General features: G+C 36.4%; 1 long non-coding RNA gene across 6 annotated transcripts; it reads right to left on the bottom strand.

The window, feature by feature from the left end:
- Positions 1–4092: 4092 nt before the first annotated feature.
- On the bottom strand, positions 4093–8388 carry LOC136229195 (uncharacterized). Of its 6 annotated transcripts, none has more exons than XR_010689008.1 (4): positions 6493–8385; positions 6220–6265; positions 4570–4611; positions 4093–4198 (listed from the first exon to the last, which is right to left on the bottom strand). It is a non-coding gene; the product is annotated as an uncharacterized lncRNA (long non-coding RNA). The 6 variants fall into 6 exon arrangements; XR_010689007.1 differs by having other exon boundaries at positions 6918–8382; XR_010689009.1 differs by lacking the exon at positions 4093–4198 and having other exon boundaries at positions 4205–4611; positions 6493–6541; positions 6918–8383.
- Positions 8389–22493: the final 14105 nt, after the last annotated feature.

The following is a 22493-nucleotide window of genomic DNA, read 5'->3' as shown; positions in this document are numbered from 1 at the left end:
ATAAACTTCATTGTAAATATAATATTTCAATATCTCTTTAATATTTTATTTAATATGTCTCAAACTTCAATGAACAACTATCGTGTGAAACTTTATATCTATTTGTACCAAAATGTATAAAAATAAAAAATACAATTCATATCAATTAGCTAAACTCAAACTAAAAAAAATGAGTGGATTTCAACATGTTCCGAATTAGAAAAATTAATCTAACTTCAATTAAAACTAAAAATTGAGTTTATAAAAAGCTGAAAATCTAAATTTTAGTTAGAGTTAACAATCGAAACGATAACACTTAGCAACATATACTAAAAAAGAATATAAATTTACAAAATCTTTATTTTAGTCATTTTGAAAACAAAAAGACAAATAAAAAATAAAACATGGATAAGGTAGCGAGAGGTATGGAACCTGAGTAACGACAGAAATGTAATTTCATCTCTGAAAAATGAAACTATAACAACTATTGTTTAATAAAAAGAAAACAACAACACAATTGAGAACAAAAATAACTACAACATATGAAAAAAAAATCGAATAATTACCTTGAGAAACATAAGAATTTCTTGTAATTTTTGACACTTTTGTGTTTTCCGATTTTAGTTGTTCATGCATCTTCTATTTCTGTCGGATTTCTTCAATTGAAGCTACCAGTTTGGAAAAAAAAACAAATAAAAAAGAAAACATGGATAAGATAGCAAGAGGTATATAACCTGGGTAACAACAGAAATGAATCTGAAAGATGAAACTATAACAACTATTGTTTAATAAAAATAAAACAACAACATAATTGAGAACAAAATAACTACAACATATGAAAAAAAATCGAATATTTACCTTCAGAAATATAATACTATCTATCGTGACCAATGAATATAATGGTGGAATACTATCTATCATGCTTTATATAGAAGTTTATTTGTGACTTTTGGATTTCTTTTGCTTTGTGTTTTTTCATCTTCTCGTAACTCTTGTTTTCTTTTATTATTTTAATTAATATGCTAGTAATTATTATTTAATATATTATAAACATAAATTTGTTATTTTTAATTAATTAAATATTTTTAATCTTATTTTTTACTACGTTGACAACTCATCAAAAAAACCTATAAAACACTTCTTCTCATTTCTCTCTGCTTCCGTAATTATATATAGTAATATTTTTAATCTTATTTTTTACTACGTTGACAACTCATCAAAAAGACCTCTAAAACACTTCTTCTCATTTCTCTCTGCTTCCGTAATTATATATAGTATAGATGTTAAAAATTTCATTAAAAAAATATAATTTTAAAAATAATAGATATTTTTTTAATCACTTTTATTTGCTTAATATTTTATTTCATTATTTTTAAAGTCATTGTAAATATATTCGTTTCTACTGAAAAATTATATAAATTGAGCGTTACTGAATTTTATTTGAACTATTATTTTAAAATTTCTTATTTAATATGCTACTTTTTTCTGAATGAATTACATAAAAGAATTTTTAATTGCATAAAAGTCTTTACCATTATGTTATGAGTTTTCAATAATAATATTAAAAATATCCTATAATTTTAATAGTGTTATAAAATTATTAACATTAAAAATTATATTTTAAAAAAACATTAAAAATTATAATATAAAACGAAATTCTACCATTCTCAAAATATCAATTCGCAAAACAACTACACATTTTTCTTATAATGTAGTTAATTGTTTTTATTTTTGTAAAACAATGAAGTCACTATGCCGTCTCATTTTTTGATATATATATTTGTTAAAAATGTAATGGGCATATCCTAATAATGCCAAATGTCAAGAGTCGTCCCATTAATAAGATAGCAAAACTTCATTATCATGGACCATACATATCACTAAATTTTCTCTATTTTATTTTAAATTATTTTTTTTTTTTTTTTGAAGAATGTATATGATTTGTTCTTAATTAGTGAAGTGAAGTGAGTGTCTCCTTTCACTAGAAGTAGTCATATCTTTTTAGATTTCGGGCTTCTTATATTTAACTAGCTTAATGAATGTATAATAATTCATATTTTTAACTAATCAATTTCTACTTACTCACAAGTGCTTGTCATAATGTTGAGGGGGAATCCAGCATGGGGCAGTGGGGGCAGTTGCCCCCACTGACATTTGTATTTTTTTTAAAATCCAGATATTAATTTTGAAGTTGTAGTGTTTTGCCCCCTTCATCAATGGAGATTTAGGGTTTACTGGTTTTACAATTGAAGATGAAGAATGATTTTAAATTTAATATTTTATTTTTATTTTTTTTTACTTCTGTTTTAAAGTAAAACAACGTCGTTTTATTTAATTAGAACTATATCGTTTTATTTACAACAAAAATAAAAAAATAAAAAGTAAATATTTAAATGTAAAACTAAATAGGTTCTAAAACAAACCATCGGTCTCTCTTACTCTCTTTAATCTATTTAGTTCTTCTTCCTCAATTCCTCTTTCTTCTTAAGCCTAAATTGAAATCCTTAATCCTAAGTAAGATTAAATCAAAATCAACAGGCAATCCCTCCGTAATTGGACCGTTGGTCCAGCACTCCATCTCTGATATTTGCCTCTCTGCTTTGGTATTTTTTTGCACCTACTTGAATTTTGATTTGATATTTCTGCTACTATTTTACTTGAACTTGAGCTTTGATCCCTGGTTTTCTATAATTATTATTTTTTGGATAAAAATTATTTTAGTCGTATTGTTTGCCCCATGGGGGAGAAATCCTGGATTCGCCCCTGATAATGTTTATTGTATAATAATAGATATATTGTTATTAAATTTGAAATTAGTTTTAAAAATGTTTACGTACTTCATTTTGTTTAATAAAAGGGTTAAGGTGCAAAAATACCCCTAACGTTTTGGGTCAGGAGCAATTTTACCTCTAATGTCTAAAATGGTACAATTTTGCCCCTAACGTTTGTAGCCAAGAGCAATTTTACCCCTAACATTGGTAATTTGGATCAATTTCAGACACTATTATAAAACACAGATATTTTTGTTTATTATTTTGCACCAATTGCATATCAATTCATTCTAAAAAAAAGGATTTCATGTTTTTTATAATTTAATAATTAAATTGGAGAATAATATTTATAAATTCGGTGAATTTTTGAATTTTTTTATCTAATTCGTACAAAAGACAGTATATTTTTTTATTTTTTTCACATCCCAACATATGTTTATGATTTGTTACTGATAAAACGACGCACATGTGAAGTGTAGATGATAAGATTCATGACCGAGAAGACAGTTTGATGAATTATTTCTGAAATTGATCCAATTTATCAACGTTGGGAGTAAAATTGCTCTTGACTACAGACGCTAGGGGTAAAATTGCATCATTTTAGACGTTAGGGGTAAAATTGCTCCTGACCCAAAATGTTAGAGGTATTTATGTACCTTAACCCTTAATAAAATTATTGAGATCATTTTAGATAGAAAAAATCACTCATGTGAAATGACAGTCAGATAACAAGCAAAAAAGTTACAAATTATATTTATCTTTTTATTTGATGTAACTGCTTGAAATTGTTAACTAGCACTAAATAAATATAGCGACGTGTTAAGTAGCACTAAATAAATATAAGCACACACGTAGTTGTCACATAGTTATCATATTATATGTATCAAAAGTCTTTCCAATTTAATATCACCTCATTATTAGAGTGAATTTTTCTATCTAAATTGGTTTAAATGAGTTTATTAAAAAAACATTCAATGACTTTATTAAAGCAAAATAAAATTTTGTACCCTTTTTAAAATTGACTTCAAACTTAGTGACCGTTATTTTAAAAATAAAGTTAATTTTGGTTGAAAATATTATGAATAAATTTATACCATTTCATACATTAAGATGAAATAAACCCTTCACCCAAATATCTTTATTTGAAACTTCGTTAAGTTTCAATCATACTATACAAAGTTTAAATCAAAAAATTTAACCATACCATACAAAATTTAAATAAAAAATCTTTAGTTTAGAACATTTATTTTTGCAACCACATGGTTAAAAATAAGATCTGATTCGGTAATTAGACTTGGTTTTCCATATAAATACATAATGTCCAATCCAATTTGCAACTCTAGAAAAGAAAATCAACTTCAAATTAACTTATAAAATAAACTTTAAATTAGAATTCAGTTCATACAAATAAGTAAAGATCTAAATATAAACCTCTCCTACATGCGCACCTGATATGGAAGAAAAGCAACAATTCCAATGATAGAGATCAAACAGTAATAGCGCTAAATCAAATTCTAATAATAAACGGACTTCATTTAGTTCAATTCCAAACATCTATCAATTAGATTATTTTTCATTGAGCATAACATAATACAATCATGACCAACTAATTTTCAAATTTTAAAAAATAGATCTTTAATCTAAAGAAAAGAATAAATAAAACATCATTTTCAAATCTACAATTAATTTCAAGGCAACAAAAGAAATAAATATTATAATTGTATTCATTAATTTTAAGCAAATAACAATGTCGATGAGTATATATACCATTATCATTGAGAATTATATAGAAAAATTATTATATCTATTTCATAAGTACCTCTCTCTTCTCATAACTATCATAAAATGTAAGAATTCCAATCTGCAAAGGCAACCAATATATAATGAGATCAATATAAAAAAGGAAGAAAATAAACATTGGAAAATTCAATTTGATTTATTTGGTTTCAATTTAAAGTTCCGACATTTTTGCCCAGACCCCAATAAGATGAAGGTTTTATCAGTTGGCAAAATATAAGTGCAAAATCAATAAAATTAAGTTTCAAGAGATGAGCACCAGCCTCTGATTGGTTATAGAACCTAAGTTCTCTTTTATGTGCCTCAAAGACTTGAAATTTGCAGTGGATTTTATGAAACCAAATGTGCATAATAGTTATAGCGAACAATACCATTGCCAAGATTGAGATTAAAACCAATCAAGACTTAAAGCTAGGAAAAATAAAATTGGTCTTACTTGATATCCTGATAGAGACCAATAAGAACCAAGTGAAAACAAACTGGATATGCAAGCAAAGCAAACCAGTCACTAAATCAAAAATTAGCAAAAAAAAAAATGTCAAAGCAAATAGGAGGCCATTTCATAGCAAATACAACAAAGACACCATTAGAATAAGAAAATCTTATTCCACATGTAGTTAGTTAAATATAAATCTTAAATGTATACAATTGAAAGAACACAATATGTACTTGAAGCTTAAATGCAATGGAAAATTGTATTTCACATATGAAGTATATAGTTGTTTCACCCACAATTACGTTGGGCTAATTGACGAGGGATAAACGTTGGTAAGAGCCCAAAAATAAGAGCCCAGCGAGATCAAGTAGCGTACTTCCGGAACGAATTGGCCAAGGCTGGAAAGATTCAAAGTTCAAAAAGGCAAGTGGTAAAAAACCTATGAGCAGTTATGAAGAGGGGTTAATGTCCGCAAAAATAAGGAACGTGTCATCCAAGATAAGGAGTGCTAGTAGTGGGCAGTTAAAGATCTTACTAGAGGACAAATGGATCTACTAGAGAACGGTTACAAAACTTGCTTCACGTCAAAGAACTTACTGAGAACGTGGGCAGCTGACACGCAGGTAGCGGGGAATGGCAGTTATTGGCTCAAGTATGGAGGTATTAAAGAGAAGAAATCAAAAAGAAAAGGATCCAACTCAATCAACAATTAACAAAATCAAATCAAAATCAAACTCAATCCAAATGGAATTCAAACAATTCTCTAATTACGGACTTTAGCTAAATCTACATCCTTAGTTTATTCAATTTGATCAACTTTCAACTTATAAGTTCTAGCTATAGTCTCCCAATGACTCCAACACTTAATCTTATTCAATTCAATGCAAGCAATTTACCTTTTATTTTCTTCTTTGGCAATATTTCAGTATAGTCATAATCAGTCTTCTAGATTCCGCTACGAACTCTAGGCTCGTTTATGTCCTTTAAGTTTTTTACACTTTCGTTTTGATTAGAAGTTAGATCCAACTTACATTTTTGTAGTTTTTTCACAAAACTACTGGCACACTTGCACACCAACCACCAAAGGCGTTAAACAACAGTCAGTCGCATAGAAATATAATACTTCACTGTTTGAGCAAAAGAAGGCTTCTAAAACAGTTAACAAAAAAATCCCGCAAAAAGGAATCATATATCTTAACAATCCTAAAGAAAACTATAAACATCCCAAGAACATACCTTTCTTAGTAGACTTCAAAGGGGAAGCTGCAGGAACATCGATAACCTATGGAAGAATAAAAAAACAACCACATAAACTCAAAGTGATATAATAATGGACAAAAATAGCTAAGAATTGAGATAGAATAATGGAAATTACAGTGCACTTTGAAAGTATGCGATGCACAAATATTTGAACCAAAGTGCAGTTTTATGTCAGCAATGAAACAATAATAATTTATTAGATATTGGAATCAAAACCAAAGGGCTTGAAATAGACATCACAAATAGTACCTGACAATTGGTTACGAGACCATTTTGATCCATTAAACTCATTCTTTTTCTACATCAAATAGAATTTCAATCATTCTTATGCTATTATGCAACGACAGCAGCTTTCTAAGATTCTACAATATTTTTGCATCCAACACAAAAGCACACAGATAGAGAAGTATAACAAAATATTCTTTTTCTAAAAATCATTTCTTGCTTCACTCATATACAAATCAACACAACCAAATAAATGCCTTTCATCATCTTTCAAAATTATCTCAAATACCAAAATAAGCTTGATATACCCGGACGAAAACCATCCTACCCTATCGACCTCTCCTCTACTTGACCCTCCAATCATAATTGATAAACATCATCCTTCTTCTACCCGAATTGTTTACTTTTTTTACCCTATATTTATGCGACCAACTGGCAACTGTTCATACCTTTTTAAAGGCCAGTGTCGAAAGACACTTGCTCTTTTGTGTTGCCCCTCAGTTTCAAACTTGAAGGAGTTGCCAAACTTTGAAGCAATGCCAGTATCATCAGTTGTATTTAATCACTGAAAATACCACAAAATTAATACACAAAAGCAAAATATTGACTACCTCATATTTCCATTCATGAGAATGAAGCAGAGCGCAAATAAAGAAGAAGACAATGAAGGGTGACAGTTATTTAAAGTACAGAATTTGTCAGTAGACTTGCATCTGCTTCTTTGATGCCCATTCTTCATCTTGCTCCACGACAGTCTATCTTCACTCCTTTCGATTTGTTAGGCAGTTCCATCTCTCCAATCTAAATGCAAATATTAATTACACTAAAAGTTGAACAGACTCAATTTGGAGTGAATAATTAAATTTATAATCACCAACAGAGACTTTTCTCAAAATCTATATAATTTTTTTATATTCCAATTCACATAACGGAGTTCATCAAGATGAACAACCAAATCCATAATTGGTTATTTGAAAGTAGAGGAATCAACAGAAAGATTGAAGAGAAAATGAGGATCCGAAAAACACTAAATGAGTAGGGTTAGAAACCGTTCAATGATTTACCTCTTAAGGTGGGGATAGTTAGAGCCGAAAGATGAGATCCTAATTTAATACCGAAAGAAATAGATTTGAGATGGAACCCTTACTTGATGGAAATGCAACAGTTGCATATTAGGGATTCAACAAGCTGATGGAAATTGATGGAAACACAAATTGCAGAAAATTAGGGATTCAAGAGATACTCTTTTCTATACTCACGTCCAAAAGGAAGAAAATTAATAGATTTAAAAATTCAAAAAAAAAATCTAAATGTGACACATTATTGGTCTCACCGCTGCCGCTCTTCTCTTCTTTGCCGCACTACCGCTCTTCCTTTCTTGCCGTCGTTCCGAGCCTCCGCTATTCCGTTGTGTTTTCCATTCGTTCGCCGCGGATCTGTCGACCGTTCGCGCGTCTGTTCATTCCGTCGCGGATCTGCGTCTGCCGCTGTCCGCGCCACCGCCTAGCGTCGCACTGTTCGCGCCTCCGCCCGGCGTCGCACTGTCCGCTATCGTCTGCCGCGGATCTGTTAGAGTCGTGCGCGTGGTTGCCGTAGTCGGAACGCTCGCCGCCGACAACCTCCGGCCTCCCCTGCCGCCGGTGTTTTTGGATCTGTGTTTTCAAAATTTTGTTTTGAAATTTTGGCTTGGTTGTTTGCTGTATCTAATATCTTACATTATTTTAATAAATATCATAAGAAAAGGTGGAAACTTTGATCAAGTTGATTGACAAATGATGGAGATAATCTGATTGGTAATTTTATTGAGAAAAGAGCTCTGTTTGGCTAGCTCTTTGCCGCACTGCCGCTCTTTAGGGCTTGTGAGGCTAGTTGATTGGTCGGTTCTAGTTATCAGATGGAGATGGATTGTTCCATTGCTCATTTGTTTTTTAGATCCTCTTTTTTGAAAAATGCCTTACCTGGATCTAGTAATGTTGCGTTTTGCCCTCCTTCGAGACCAGGGCCTTCTGCTGGACCTAGGTCCTATGCGGATACACTTGTTGGTAATGTTACTTCTGCGGCTATTTCTCCGAATGTTCCTCTCCCTGTGGATCAATCCTTTATATCTGAAGAAGGCGGTTTTAAAGCCGTCAAAATACAGTAGGATATTTACAATGAAAGACTCAATCTTTGTAAGCATTCTATTATCGAGCATATCACTCTTGCTAAAGGGGAATCTCCTTGGAAGCAGTCGGACTTAAAGGTCAAACTTTCAGCTATTTGGGGTTGTTCTCCTAATTGGAAATTGATTTCTCTGGGTAGAGGTTTTTACCACATCATTCTTCCGTCCGCAGAGACTCTCCAGTCTGTTTGGAGTCGTGGTGCCATTGCTCTTAGGCTGGGGATTATGCGCTTCATTCCTTGGAGCCCGGGATTTAACCCGGACTCTCACAAATCCACTTTTGCTCAAGTTTGGGTTCGATTCTACAATCTTCCTTGGGAATTCTGGGATAAGCGGATCATGGCAAGTATTACTAGAGCGATTGGGGTGCCCCTTCGTTTTGATAAGAATACTGTGGAGGGTGAAATGGGTCACTATGCTCGTATTTTGATTGATGTGGAGCTTTCTAAGGAAATTCAATACAAGCTACGGGTGGATACTGACACCTCAATGCATTGGATTTCTCTTGAATATGAAAGACTCCCGGACTTATGCTCCATTTGCCATTCCATTGGTCATTCTGCTGGAGCTTGTAGGAGGAACCTTCGTCGTGAAGAGCAGGTTGAACTAAAACAAAGAAATGGGAAGCAGAAGATGGGATCTCCTGAGCCCCGAGGTAGGTCTGTTACTCGGATTTGGAAACAGAAGCCAGGAGTTCACATTGATACTGGTGAAGCCTCTAAAGGGGCTACTACCAATGGAGAGTCTGACAAGCCTAATAACTGTGACTTGCAGATGGTACTTCATAGTTCTGTCAAGATTAGCGAGTCGGTTCTTGACTCTGATTTTGGCACGACCCCCGCCTCTCCTACTCTTGGCTTTCCATCTTATCAACTTGATAAAGAGCTGGGAGTCTTGGGTTGGCAAACCTCTCATCACAGTTCTCAGGTTTTTGAAATTCCTAATTTACAAATCATTGAGCATTCAGGAAACAGTGACAGTTTGCAGGTGGTTAATGATTCAGAGGAAAAGACTTGGTCTAAAGTCCAGAAAAGGAAGAAGCAAAAAGACAACATCATTCCCATTGAGGTCAGTGGTAAACGGCATAGCAAGCCGCCTGTGAGGTTTCAATGATTGTGTTATATTGGAATTATAGGGGCATCGGTAATGATAGCACTCAACGAGCCCTGAAGCTTCTGTGCCTACAACATCGTCCTGATTTTTTGTGTCTTGCAGAACCTCTTGTTTGTTTTAGTGACACTGCTGATAGGTTTTGGAGATCTCTGGGTCTTTCTCTCTTTGCTTGGAATGATAAGGATTCGCCAACTCTTTGGCTTCTTATTAGGGATGCTTCTTCTCTTTCTCTTCATTCTTCTCATGCACAACATGTTACTGTTCAACACCAGTTGGGTGATAAATCTTTTCTGCTCTCTTTTGTCTATGGTAGTAACCTGGCTTCGGAAAGAAAAGAGTTGTGGTCTTCTTTTTATAGTTGCGCCTTTCCTAATAATAATTGGTTGGTGTTTGGGGATTTCAATGTTATTACTGGTTCTCATGAGAAGCTTGGTTCCCCTCCTGCTGCTGGATCCTGTAGGGAATTCAGAAATTTTATTTATGACTGTGATCTCATTGATATTGATACTTTGGGTCAGAGGTTTACTTGGTCCAATGAACGACATGGGGCGGCTCATGTTGAATCTCGTTTGGATAGAGCTTTAGTGTCAGAGGGCTTTTTGGATTCTTGGGACTCTATCTCTTGCACGGCTTTGGCAAGGTATTGTTCTGATCATTGCCTGATGCTCCTTCAATGTAGAATTGGGGAAACAAGGATTGCTAGATTCAGATTCCATACAATGTGGACCACTAATGATTCTTTAAAGGGGGTAATTGCTAATCACTAGATTGCATCCCACATCTCTCTTCCTCCTGCTCAACTATTATGTCATAAACTTCGCACTCTTAGGCCTATTCTCAGGGACTGGAATAAAAACATGTTTGGCAAAATTGATTCTAATATCCTTCTGGCTGAAGCTCATCTTGCAGATATTCAAAAGAAAATTTCTGAGCAATGTGATACTCTGGAGTTGAGTAGTGATGTTTCTGCCGCCTGTTCCAACCTTGATTTACAACTTCTTTGGCAGAAGATGATGTACAGAGAGCAAAGCCGTGTTAAATGGCTTAAAGAGGGGGATAGGAACACTAGTTTTTTCCAAAGGTCTGCTAGAGTTAGAAAAACTTGGGCCGGCATTAACCATTTAAGGATTGGCGATGAGGGTCCTACTTCTGACACGGCTAGACTATCTGATCATATTATTGAGTATTTCTCTAATCTCTTTCGTAGTTCTAGGGAGCATATTGATTTTTCTCCTATTAATGAGGTAATTCCCAACTTAGTAACTTCTTTGGAAAATGAGGATTTAATTTCTAAACCCTCATTTGAATCTATTAAAGACACGGTCTTTTCCATGGATCCTGACAGTGCCCCTGGTCCTGATGGTTTTGGGGGAATTTTCTACCGTTCCTTTTGGGATATTGTTGGGCAGGATGTTTGCAATATGGTTCAGGCTTTCTTTGATCATGGTTGCATCCTGCCTGGTTTAAATTCTAGTATTATGGCTCTAATTCTTAAAGTTGCTGAAGCTAACAGAATTGAGAACTTTCGTCCAATTGTAATGAGTAACTTTGGTTTCAAAATCATCTCAAAAATTCTTGTTGATCGTCTTGCAGTTATTGCTGCAAGGATTGTTTCTCCCAACCAGTATGGTTTCCTTAAAGGTAGAAGCATTCATCAGTGCATTGCTTTAGCTTCTGAGGGAGTTAATATGCTTGACAGAAAATGTTTTGGTGGACACGTGGCTTTAAAAATTGATATTCGTAAGGCTTTTGATACTTTAGATTGGAACTTCCTCTTAGTTGTGCTAGATTCCTTTGGTTTTTCTCTCACTTTCAGGGATTGGATCCTTAACATTCTAGCATCCGCTCGTATTTCTGTGATGATTAATGGTTCTCCAAAGGGTTACTTTTCTTGTTCTAGAGGGGTTAGACAAGGGGATCCCCTCTCTCCTCTTCTATTTGACATTGTTGAGGATTTTTTCTCTCGTTGGCTTGCTAAAATGGTGCGGGAGGTTAGTTATTCTCCTATGTATTATTTTGGTGGAAACTCTTTTCCCTCTCATCTTCTCTTTGCTGATGACATGCTCATTTTTGGAGTGGCTTCCTTGAACAACTTGTATGCACTCAAGGATTTCTTCCTACTCTATGGCCAGATCTCCGGTCAGCAGATTAGTTGGGATAAATCTGCTGCCTTTTTTGGTTCTCAGGTGAGTCCTCCGAGGAGGGTTCGTCTGGCTCACTGTCTTGGCATCCGTTTGGAATCCCTCCCTTTCAGTTACTTAGGAGTCCCTCTATTTACTGGAGCTCCTAGGGCTCGTCATCTCAACAGCCTTGCAGACAAATTTCTCTCTCAATTTAGCAAATGGAAAGGTAGCTCTCTCTCCTTTGCATGGCGTTTAACTCTAATTAAGTCTGCCATTACTGGATCTCTGGTTCACTCATTCTTGATCTATAAGTGGCCAGTGGGATTGTTGAAAAAGCTCAATAGAAGTGTTAGGAACTTCCTTTGGACGGGTTGTATTGATCAGAGGAAGCTAATCACAGTTCCGTGGCAAACTTGTTGCAAAAGTTTGGAGAGTGGAGGATTGGGCATTAAGTGTTGGTCCCTTATAACGTGACAAGGTTAGTTCCAAGGGGGGGATAGGAACTATTTAAAATTTTGTCCGTTAATGCTGACTTCTTTTCTTAAAAAAAGGTTTACACAGCGGCGCTAAGTAGTTTTAAGACACAAGCTTAGTCAACTTGTGACTAAGTCTGTTTCTTTCCTTGAGTCAAGAGATAGCACTTAGAGTATATTCCTGAACTCAGCTTCTTAGTGCACTCAACTCGGCGTGAGTTCGTTAGTTAGTCAGTTTTATAGCAAGCAATATATAAAGGAGTTTAAGGGTTAGAAATATGTTACTCAGCAGACATATCCTGGTTCGGCCTCTCCGCCTACGTCCAGTCCCCGAAACGCGTTCCGAGCTTTTTGAATTCTCTACTGAACTCTTTAAAGGTAGAGCACGAAACCTTTTACAATAGAAGCTGAGTATACAAGAGTACCTTCCTCTATACCTCTACTCACTCCTATAACTACCGCTGAGTACTATAACCGAGTACTCAGCCTCTCCTTTCTATTCTTCTAGAAATGATAAAGTGTTTGTCTTAAGCAACAATTGCTAAGACACTTTAGATGATTGAAATCACTCTAGACTTTTACACAATGATTGGAAATTGGTGTAAGATTTTGCTTTGCTTTTCTCACAGAACTTCAAGTATGAATTTGGTCAGCGTTTCGACCAATTGAAGATCTGTATCGAATGAAGCAATTGAGAGGCCTATTTATAGTGACACTTGAGGCACCGGTAATTTCGAATTTTGAAATAACCGTTGGAGGCAAACGGCTTCCTGTCGTTGTCACTCAGTACGTGCTCAGTGTCGTTGGCCAATGAGATTCTTGCATCTTCTGTCTATGGCAGTGCTCAGCAGCTTTTCGTCAGATAAACAGAATGTTTCGACATTTACGGCAAAGTCTTCTAGACAGCTTCCTGCGCCTTCTGAACTTTACCCAAAGTAGAAATACTTTGTCTAGAAGTTGGTTCTGTTCTGCCGCTGACCTGACTGCATTGTCGCTTAACTCAGCAGCTTCCTCTTGAAGAATTTGTTAGAAGGCTTCTCGATCCTTCTTCATGCTGAGTCGTCGTTTCACTTGATACGACTGCGTTTTATCTTCTTGGGCCGTGAGGTCTTGATCTGTTGACTTGGGCTTGACTTCCACTTATGGGCCTTTAGACTTTTTATCTTAATGTCTTATAAATCAATAAACTCAACATTGAACAAACACATTAGTGTGAATAAATCAAAGCATTTAAATTTAATGTGTTAGAATATTTTTTATCAATTACTTAAATAATTTTGTCAAATCAAAATCATGTGGAAAGGTGTTTCAACAAACTCCCCCATTTTGATGTTGGCAAAAATATTCAGTGAAGAACTCAGTGTTGAGCTCCCCCATGATAGTTGACCTTATATTACTCAGGATACTCCCCCGTAAGGGTTTGAGCTACTGACTTAGTTTTACTTTAAACATTTCAAGGTTTAATCAAGTAAGTCTAAGGTCAGTTTTCAGAAATAGGTCAGCTCATGGAACATATTCTTTTTAACTCAGTTTATGCGGAAGATTTAGATATCAGAGAGCGCTGAGTATATCTTTGTTCAATGTGATTTAGTTAAGAAGACATATAAAAGAGGTTAACCTATAGATCAACACAGCATACAATCATAAAGCAATGTAGACAATTAACACAGTTGATTTAATGAAGATGTGTTAGAGTTTATTACAAAATATAAGTAAGCATCACATAAGATTGGTAAATTTTGAAAAGGTAGATGCATGCATAGTTTTGTATTCAGGGTCAGCACAACAAAATACATAAGGAAAAGACTACACGTTTAACAAAACTAAATCTAGTCAATCCTAATCAAGCTATTTTTTTTTTGTAGTTAATTTGGACATCATGCTCTTTAGCTTTTCCTTTTCCTTTGAATTTCTGCTGACTTCCTGATGCTTCCCCTGATTGTTGAGTTCTTTGAGCTTGTTCTTTCTCCCCCGTTTTGCCACCATCGGGAGGATGAGGAATGAAGGTGTCGTCAATGGTAGCACGAGTTAAGCGGCCAGAGAATGCCTTAAGCCTGCGCGTGCTTTCATTGATGCCATCAAAAACAGGAACACCCTCATCCAAGACAGAACGTGGAATCCTGATAGCCGAGGCACTGAGCATACTCAGGATGTATGCTTGAGACTTTCCAACCCAGGTTATACTATCAGTCAGCATGGCAAAGGCTTGATGGAACATCTTTAGCAAAGCCGAGTCAAAATATTGACGTTGAACATTGGAGTGGCGCACATGGTTGAAAGTGACTCGAGAGTACCTCAGAATTTCATTCGTTTTGAGTTGGTCAGTTTCCATCTCTTCCTTACTCAAGTTGAGTAGACGGACAGCCTCACTAATTTGCTCAATAGAGCATTGTGAGGAGGAAGAGAGTTGCTCATTTGTTCTGGCTTGCTCAGTGTGAAGTTGGTTGAAGAGTTGATGAACTTCATCAGAAGTTGCATACATTGTGTTCGCAGCTGACAGAGAATGAAATTGACCCTAAAGAGAGTTCAAGTGATTGACCATAGTCAGCTGGAGTTCGGCCAGCTTTGTGATTGATTCCTGTCTGGGTTGTTAAGACTGAAGTGAAGTCATGACACTCAGAAGATCCTTAAGACCTTTGATTTCTGTGAGAAGCTGGGTGACAGACGAAAGCTGAGTTGGCTCAACAGGAACTGACCCAGCGGCATCGATATTTGTTTGATGGAGGTCCTGGAGCAAAGCTCGAGCTGAGTCAATAATTCTTCGACCAGACTCAGAGGCATTCAGATACGAGAAGGGTCCATCATTATTTGGCCCAGTTGCTGGAGTACGAGTAGAACCGGATTGTGGAGGTGTTTGGTTCAGCTCAATATTAGAAGTGCCAGCATGATCAACGGCTGGTCTTGAGTTGATATTGCCAGCAGGAGCTGACTGGTTGATATTCTGCACTTGGGTTTATGGAAGAGAATGATCGGCAGAAATATCTACTTGTTTAGAGTCAGGCTGAAGCTGACTGGTTTTAGGAGGTTGAGGAATTTCAGCATTGACCTGAGCAGGTATTTCCTTAGCTATCTCAGTATGTTGAGGAGCAGGAACTTCGAGCACTTGCTCGGGATCATCTTGGCTTAGGGGAGCAGTTGAGTCGGCATGTTCCTTAGGATTAGAAACAGAGGCTTGCTTTTCCTGTTGCTCTGGTAGAGACTCAATGGGATTTGAGAAGAACTTAAATTGCATATCTGATAGGTCAGTGATCTGATCCCGCAGAGGTGAGTCATTCATAAGGTCAATGACAGGGGATCGATGTGCCTTCTTCTTAAGTCTCCTTAATTTCTTAGTCTTTTGAGGAGAGGGGTCAGCAGGAATGGACTCAATAGAGTCAATGGGTGAAGGTGCCCCTTGATCAGTGTGATCCTTTGCTGTTGGCTCAGCTTCTTCGTCAACCTCCTCAGTGTAGGTTGTGCCATGTTGGTCAACATCTCATGGCTCATGTTGCTCATCATCCACTGTTTCCTCATTATCAAACTAACCACCCAGTTCTTCTTCATCTTGGTTAGTGGGGTTGTTCTCATGAACAATGCCCTGACTTCTCGCAAAATGAGAGTCTTCAGAGATAACAACTCCAAAAGGGGCTACGTCAATAGGACTTAACCCAGAAGAGGTTTTCTTTTTCTTCCTCAGGGGTGATTCAGGGGTGTCCTCTCTTTCGTCTTCCTCAGGCTCAGCTTGCCTTTTGAGGTTCTCAGTAGACTTAGGTCCATCATGACCTTGTTGAACTTGAGGCTTTGTTCCCCTGGATACAAACCGAAACTTCTTTGGTGGGGAGACAGCATCTCTGGAAGGGCTTTGAACAGCTTTCCTCTTTCTGTCCTTTGGGTCAGCTTGAGCTCTCGTTTCCTTCTTTCCTTTTCGGGTCACCATCCTCTTGGTATCCTGAACATTGGCACCTTTTCCTTTCTTAGGGATAATCGGTTGGTCGTAGACCAACCCGAACAGTGCAGCTGTGGTGATTTCTGTTCCCCAGGTGTGGATTTCCTCAACCAAACTCACCTTGTGATCTTTGAGGATTCTGGTAATAATGGAGCCTAACCCAAGGGTTCCAGTGCTCCGTTGAAAACCACTGATAATAAAGACTGGCATATTGATCGGCTGGTAGTTCAGCATGTGATAAATGAAGCATTGTTCGAAGTTCGTTGCTGAGCTGGTGCAGTTGATCTTGGGGAAGAGGTAGTTGGTCAGTATGTAGTGGGCCATCTTCTGATTCTGACCCATGGAAGTGCTGGATATCTCTCCTACGTGATCAGCGGGTTTGCAGAACTCAATGAGATACTCAATTTTGTCTTGGTCACTTGATTTGCGAAGTTTTGCTCCTTCGTTTTTCAGTTTTAGCAGTGAGGCAAGGTAAGCAGGGTTGATGAAGATATCCTTCCCTCGAACCTTGGTGACCATGTAGTCCCGATTATCATCCGCGGCTCTTAGGTTAGCGTAGAATTCCTTCACTAACTCAGGGTAGGTGGCCTCTCGAGTTGAGAACAGCTCGGTCCAGCCATTCTTTGAGATCCACTCACAGAAGGGTTGCTCTGCTTCCACAAATCCCTTCGAGAGCCAGCGGGAGTGGTCAACCTTATATCCCCTAACACTCTCGTATACTAGTGAGTAGGTTCTCTCTATGGGTTTATTACCCTTGTCCTTCTGTTGTTTTCCTCTCGAAGAGGCAGATTGGTCAGCCTGGGTTTTCGTCCTTGGGGTAGTGACCTTAGAATGGTCACGCTGACTAGGTTCTTGAGACTTGGTGGGAGTCTCTCTATGTTCCTGCTGAGCAAGAGATGAAGGGTTTTCATCGGAGCGATTATCGACGTAATCGGCACCGGAGACATTCTGAGAATCTTTTGTCATGATTCTTAGAGAAGTTTGAGAAGTTTGGGAATTTTTAGAGAAGAGTATTTGAATACCAGAAATTTCTAAGCGTAAATAGGTAAAAGTGGGAAATCATCCACTATTTATAGAGGTGTCGAGTTGATCTGAAGCGTTGAGGTGGCCGTTTGACCTCGAGATACTCAATCGACAAAGATTCTGGCATTTATGACACATTCGGCACATGTATTTTCTAATTATTGCGCATACGCCATCCTAGGTGGCTAGTTAATTCGCGTGTTATGCATTAAATTTTGCAACGGATCTTTACTCAGTTGTAGACACTGGGGTCGGAGGACCGATGAAGAAAAATTATAAAAAGGGATCCGAATCAGTCGATTAAAATAAATGATGAGTCAATAAAAATAATAAATAAAAAACGTTGTTTAAAGGAACCGTGGAGACCGGTTTGATCGAATTCGGAAATCGAATCGAGATAACGGGCGAATCGGTTCCGCGAATGAAATCTTAAATCATTTCGCCAAATTCGGAGTATTTCATTATTAATAAAATCTCGGGTCGATAGGGGTTTTGTTTTAGAATTCGAACAATAAAAAATTAGTTTTGTAAAAAGATCGATTTTATAAAAGCTAATTTTATAAAATTGGCTTGGACGAAAATCATTTTTGATAAAAATCGTTTTTGGATTTTGGTTAATTTTAAGAATATTTTATATTTATTTTTCAATATAGGTATAAACGCAGCCCCTGACGGGGCCAGTATTTACGTCATTGGCCGTTGGACGACCCGTGACGGGGACTGGGCCGCCCAGGCCCAGCCCCTGCACTTGGCATTCGGCCAAGTGCATTTTGGTGCACTTGGCCAATGTCAAGTGCAATGTTACATCGAATTTATTAAAATAATAATAATAATAAAATAATAATAAGTATAATTATAATGATATATCATTAAGCCAAATTAGCTTACCCTTGGCTCCAAGTCAAGAGTAAGCTAATTTAGCTTTGCTTGGAGCCTACCCTTAGGCTCCAAGCCAAAGCAATCTTAATTGTTAAGGCTCCATGCCTATAAATAGGATGGAGCCTAATGTATTTGGGGGGGAAGAAAATTGGACCCGAACCCCTGGAAAAATTCAACAAGACCCGAATTCTCCTAAAAACACAAAAAACCGACTCAAAACACAATCAATCGACTTGATTTGGATTTCCATTACCGATTGAGAGGTAATAATCCGAGGAACTAGACCCGTTTAATCTTTATTTCATTTTTTGTTGTTTAGATCTATTTATCTATTTGTTTTTGCACTTTTATTGTTTAGATTTGTTAAATTAATTTTTCATTTTGCACTTGAATCAGTATTTGGTTTTGATTTTGAAATAAAACTTCGTTTCAAATCCCAATACGAACCGTGACCCGATTCAAGGGTAGTTCGGGATCCAAACGTCGTAGATCCGTGGGTTTATAAACGTTTTGAACCATTATTTTCAACAAAACGTTGTTTTAGAATCCTCCGTTACAAACCATGACCCGATTTGGGGTAGTTTGGGGGCTAAAATGATGAAATAGAGTAGATCTAATGTTTTTCATCAAATCTGAAAAATATAGGAGCTGTTCTGTAATTCTTCGGTTTCTGTCACTAAATGCAGTTTACCGACGGATTTTCCGTCGGTAAATCTGTTGGAATTTAAAAAAATGCTCTTTTAAGCCCATTTTCTTAACTTTTGGATATTTGGTCCCTTATATATATATATATATATATATATATATATATATATAATTATGTAATTATTTTATTAAAATTATTTTGGGGGTGTATAACTAATAATTATTTATTATATATTTACTTATTTTATGTTTGGGGTATTATTTATGTTAATTTAACTTTGTAAAAATAAATATATGCACATATGGGTTTTCTTTAAGCTCATTTAAGCTATATCTAATTATTATTTTTGTGGATTATGTGCTTGGCCCATTTGGGATAATTAATTAAGTGATGTTTTTGGGTCATCAAGTAGTATTTTCTATTATCCATATTTAATGTACATTTTGGGTGGGTTGTTTTCTATATATTTATTATATAAGAAGAACTATTTTGGGCTAAAGGTTATTTTTCATTTATAAACCTTGTTCATTATCTTTACATGTTTTTTTTAATTAGAATGAAAGGTGTACTATATTTAGTATTATTTTCCTTTTTATTAGTATATGTCAAAAGCTATAATGTATATTATGTTTTTACCTCATTTTCAATCTATAGGTATAATTACCATTTTTACCAAAACATATATGTATATGTATATATACATATATTCATTCTTTTCTCTTTGGTATTTTTTGCACATATTTTAGATATATTGGGTTGGTGTGGGTTTTTGGATTTAAATTGTTGATTATTGTAATTATGTTCAATTGAGGATTAATTTTGGCGAAAAAGGGAAAAATTAAATTACAAAAAAAAAAATTCAATTTGGTTATTTAAATTAAGGGTTTTTAGATGTTCCAAAAATGTAAATAAAAGGTTGTTAATTCTTTATCTTTTTTAAGCCACTTCTTAAAAACATCACGTTTTAAAACCTTAATTCGTTCCAACGACAGATTAAGCGAACCTTGTAATTAAAATCGTTTTCCTTATAAATAATAGAGTTTTGAATCGTTTTCCCAACTAAACGGTTTTATACAAAAACTAATGGACTTGTATGCTTAATCACGTTTTTTGTTAAAGCTTCTTATCTCACATTTTTTAAAACGCTCGAGTCGTTCCAACGGCGATTCGAGTCGATATCATGTAAATTAACGGGGCTTTGAAACGTACCTAAATCGTTCCAACGGCGATTAAGGTATGAACCGTGTAAATAAACTCATTTTTTTTGGGGAATGAGATTAGTTTAGAGTTAATATATAAATTGAAGCATAAATCACACTGTGAATAAATCAATTCTCTCTTCTCCCTCTCTCTCCTATATACTTTAAATTTATGCAAAATGGGTGATTCTTTACTAAAATGGCTTTCAAATAACATGCTCAAAACGGTTTTCAAAACGAGAAAGAAAAGGTTTCAAATGAATTTTAAACTTAAAGAAATATACGATTAGTCCGTTATCGCCTAACATGCTAAGTAGGAGGCCGGTGGTTCATAACCGGGCGATGTCGGGGTGCCTAGTAGCCTTTCTCCGGAAAGGAGCTAGCCTTCTCGGCTCGTACCTAAGTTTCCCGAACCCTCACCGGTCTCCCGCAAGGGATCGGTGTTCATTTCCCTTTCGTGGGTGGCGACTCTTCCATACTCCAAGCTCCGGTCCTACCGAGCAGCTTGATCCGCGATTGGTTGCTTTCGGCACCAATCACAACATCTGTCGTCAACGGTGTCCACCCCCCGGTCCGCCCGGGCGAGGCCGCGGCACCTACATCAGTGTTAAGGATTTCAAACGTTTAAAGTTCTGAGTAGTCAGTGTTACGCAATGGAATAATTCGTATGCTTAGTAGCTCAACTTAAGATAAACACTCAGCATGTATATTTACTCAGCATGTGATAGTTGTTGATTTAGCATACATCATTCAGCATGGTAATTCACTCAGCATGCATATATCACATATTAATCTATTGAAGAGGATTAAACATACCAATGGCTTCTCTAAGTATGTTGAATTGCTCACGTGCCAGTGGCTTTGTGAAGATATCAGCAAGCTGCTCATCCATTGGGACATAGGTCAGCTTGATCTCTCCCTTGAGTAAATGATCTCTGATGAAGTGATGTCTTATACTGACGTGCTTCATTTTGTTGTGCTGGATTGGGTTCTTTGATAGGTCAATGGCACTTTTGTTATCACATTTGACTTCAATTGTTTTAGTCTGAACGCCATAATCTTCTAGCTGTTGCTTAATCCATAGGACTTGAGCAACACAGCTTCCAACAGCAATGTACTCAGCTTCAGTGGTTGACAGGGCTACTGACGCCTGCTTCTTGCTGAACCAGGACACACGACAGCTTCCAAGGAAGTGGCATCCTCCTGAGGTGCTTTTTCGTTCAAGCTTATCTCGTCCGTAGTCAGCGTCAGTGTATCCAATGAGTGTGAAATCATGAGTATTGGGATACCACAAACCTGCATTCACTGAGCCTTACAAATATCTAAGGATTCCTTTTACAGCTATGTAATGAGATTCCTTAGGGTTAGATTAATATCTAGCACAATAACATACTGAGAACTGAATGTCCGGCCTACTAGCAGTTAAGTAGAGTAGAGAACCAATCATACCTCGGTACAATCTGCTGTCTACTGACTTACCATTTTCGTCAGCGCAAAGGACAGTGTCAGTACCCATAGGGGTAGATATTGACTTGCAATTCTCAAGTTCATACTACTTTAATATCTCCTTAGCATACTTAGTTTGACTGATGAAGATGCCATTTTTCCCTTGTTTGATTTGAAGTCCAAGGAAGAAGTTGAGTTCTCCCATCATTGACATTTCAAACTCAGTCTGCATTTGCTTACTAAATTCCTTGCACATTGACTCGTTAGTGGCACCAAAAATAATGTCATCAACATATATCTGAGCCAGTAGGGTATCTTTACCCTTTCTCTTAATGAATAAGGTTGTATCAGATTTACCTCTGACATAATTTCTAGTCAGCAGGAAATTGGTCAGCCTCTCATACCAAGCACGTGGTGCTTGCTTGAGACCATACAGAGCCTTTTTGAGTTTATAAATGTGGTTTGGGAACTTGGGATCCTCAAACCCTGGAGGCTTATTAACATAGACTTCCTCGTTTATAACTCCATTAAGGAATGCACTCTTAACATCCATTTGAAATAATTTAAAGTTCATATAACTTGCATACGCACATAAGATTCTTATAGCCTCTAGCCTTGCCACTGGGGCGAAGGTCTCACCGTAGTCAATACCTTCTTGCTGACTGTAGCCCTGATCTACAAGTCTTGCTTTGTTCCTGACCACGTTCCCTTGTTCATCCAGCTTGTTGCGGAAGACCCATCTTGTTCCTATGGTCTTCTGGCTTCTTGGTTTTGGCACTAAGTCCCATACTTCATTTCTTTTGAACTGATCAAGTTCTTCTTGCATTGCATTCATCCAGAACTCATCGTACTCAGCTTCAGCGAAGTTCTTTGGTTCCTGAACTGAGACAAATGCTACGTTGCTGAGGTATCTCCTGAGTTGATTTCTTGTCATCAGGGTGTTTTCAGCAGCATCAAGAATGGCACTTTCTGAGTGTCCTCTTGGTATTCTGATCTCTTTTGGAAGAGTGATGTCTTGAGTTGGTTGTGTTTCAACA

This window comes from Euphorbia lathyris, chromosome 5, assembly GCF_963576675.1.
Source record: "Euphorbia lathyris chromosome 5, ddEupLath1.1, whole genome shotgun sequence".
Taxonomy (NCBI): Eukaryota; Viridiplantae; Streptophyta; class Magnoliopsida; order Malpighiales; family Euphorbiaceae; genus Euphorbia; species Euphorbia lathyris.
This window is presented reverse-complemented; position numbering and strand designations above follow the sequence as displayed.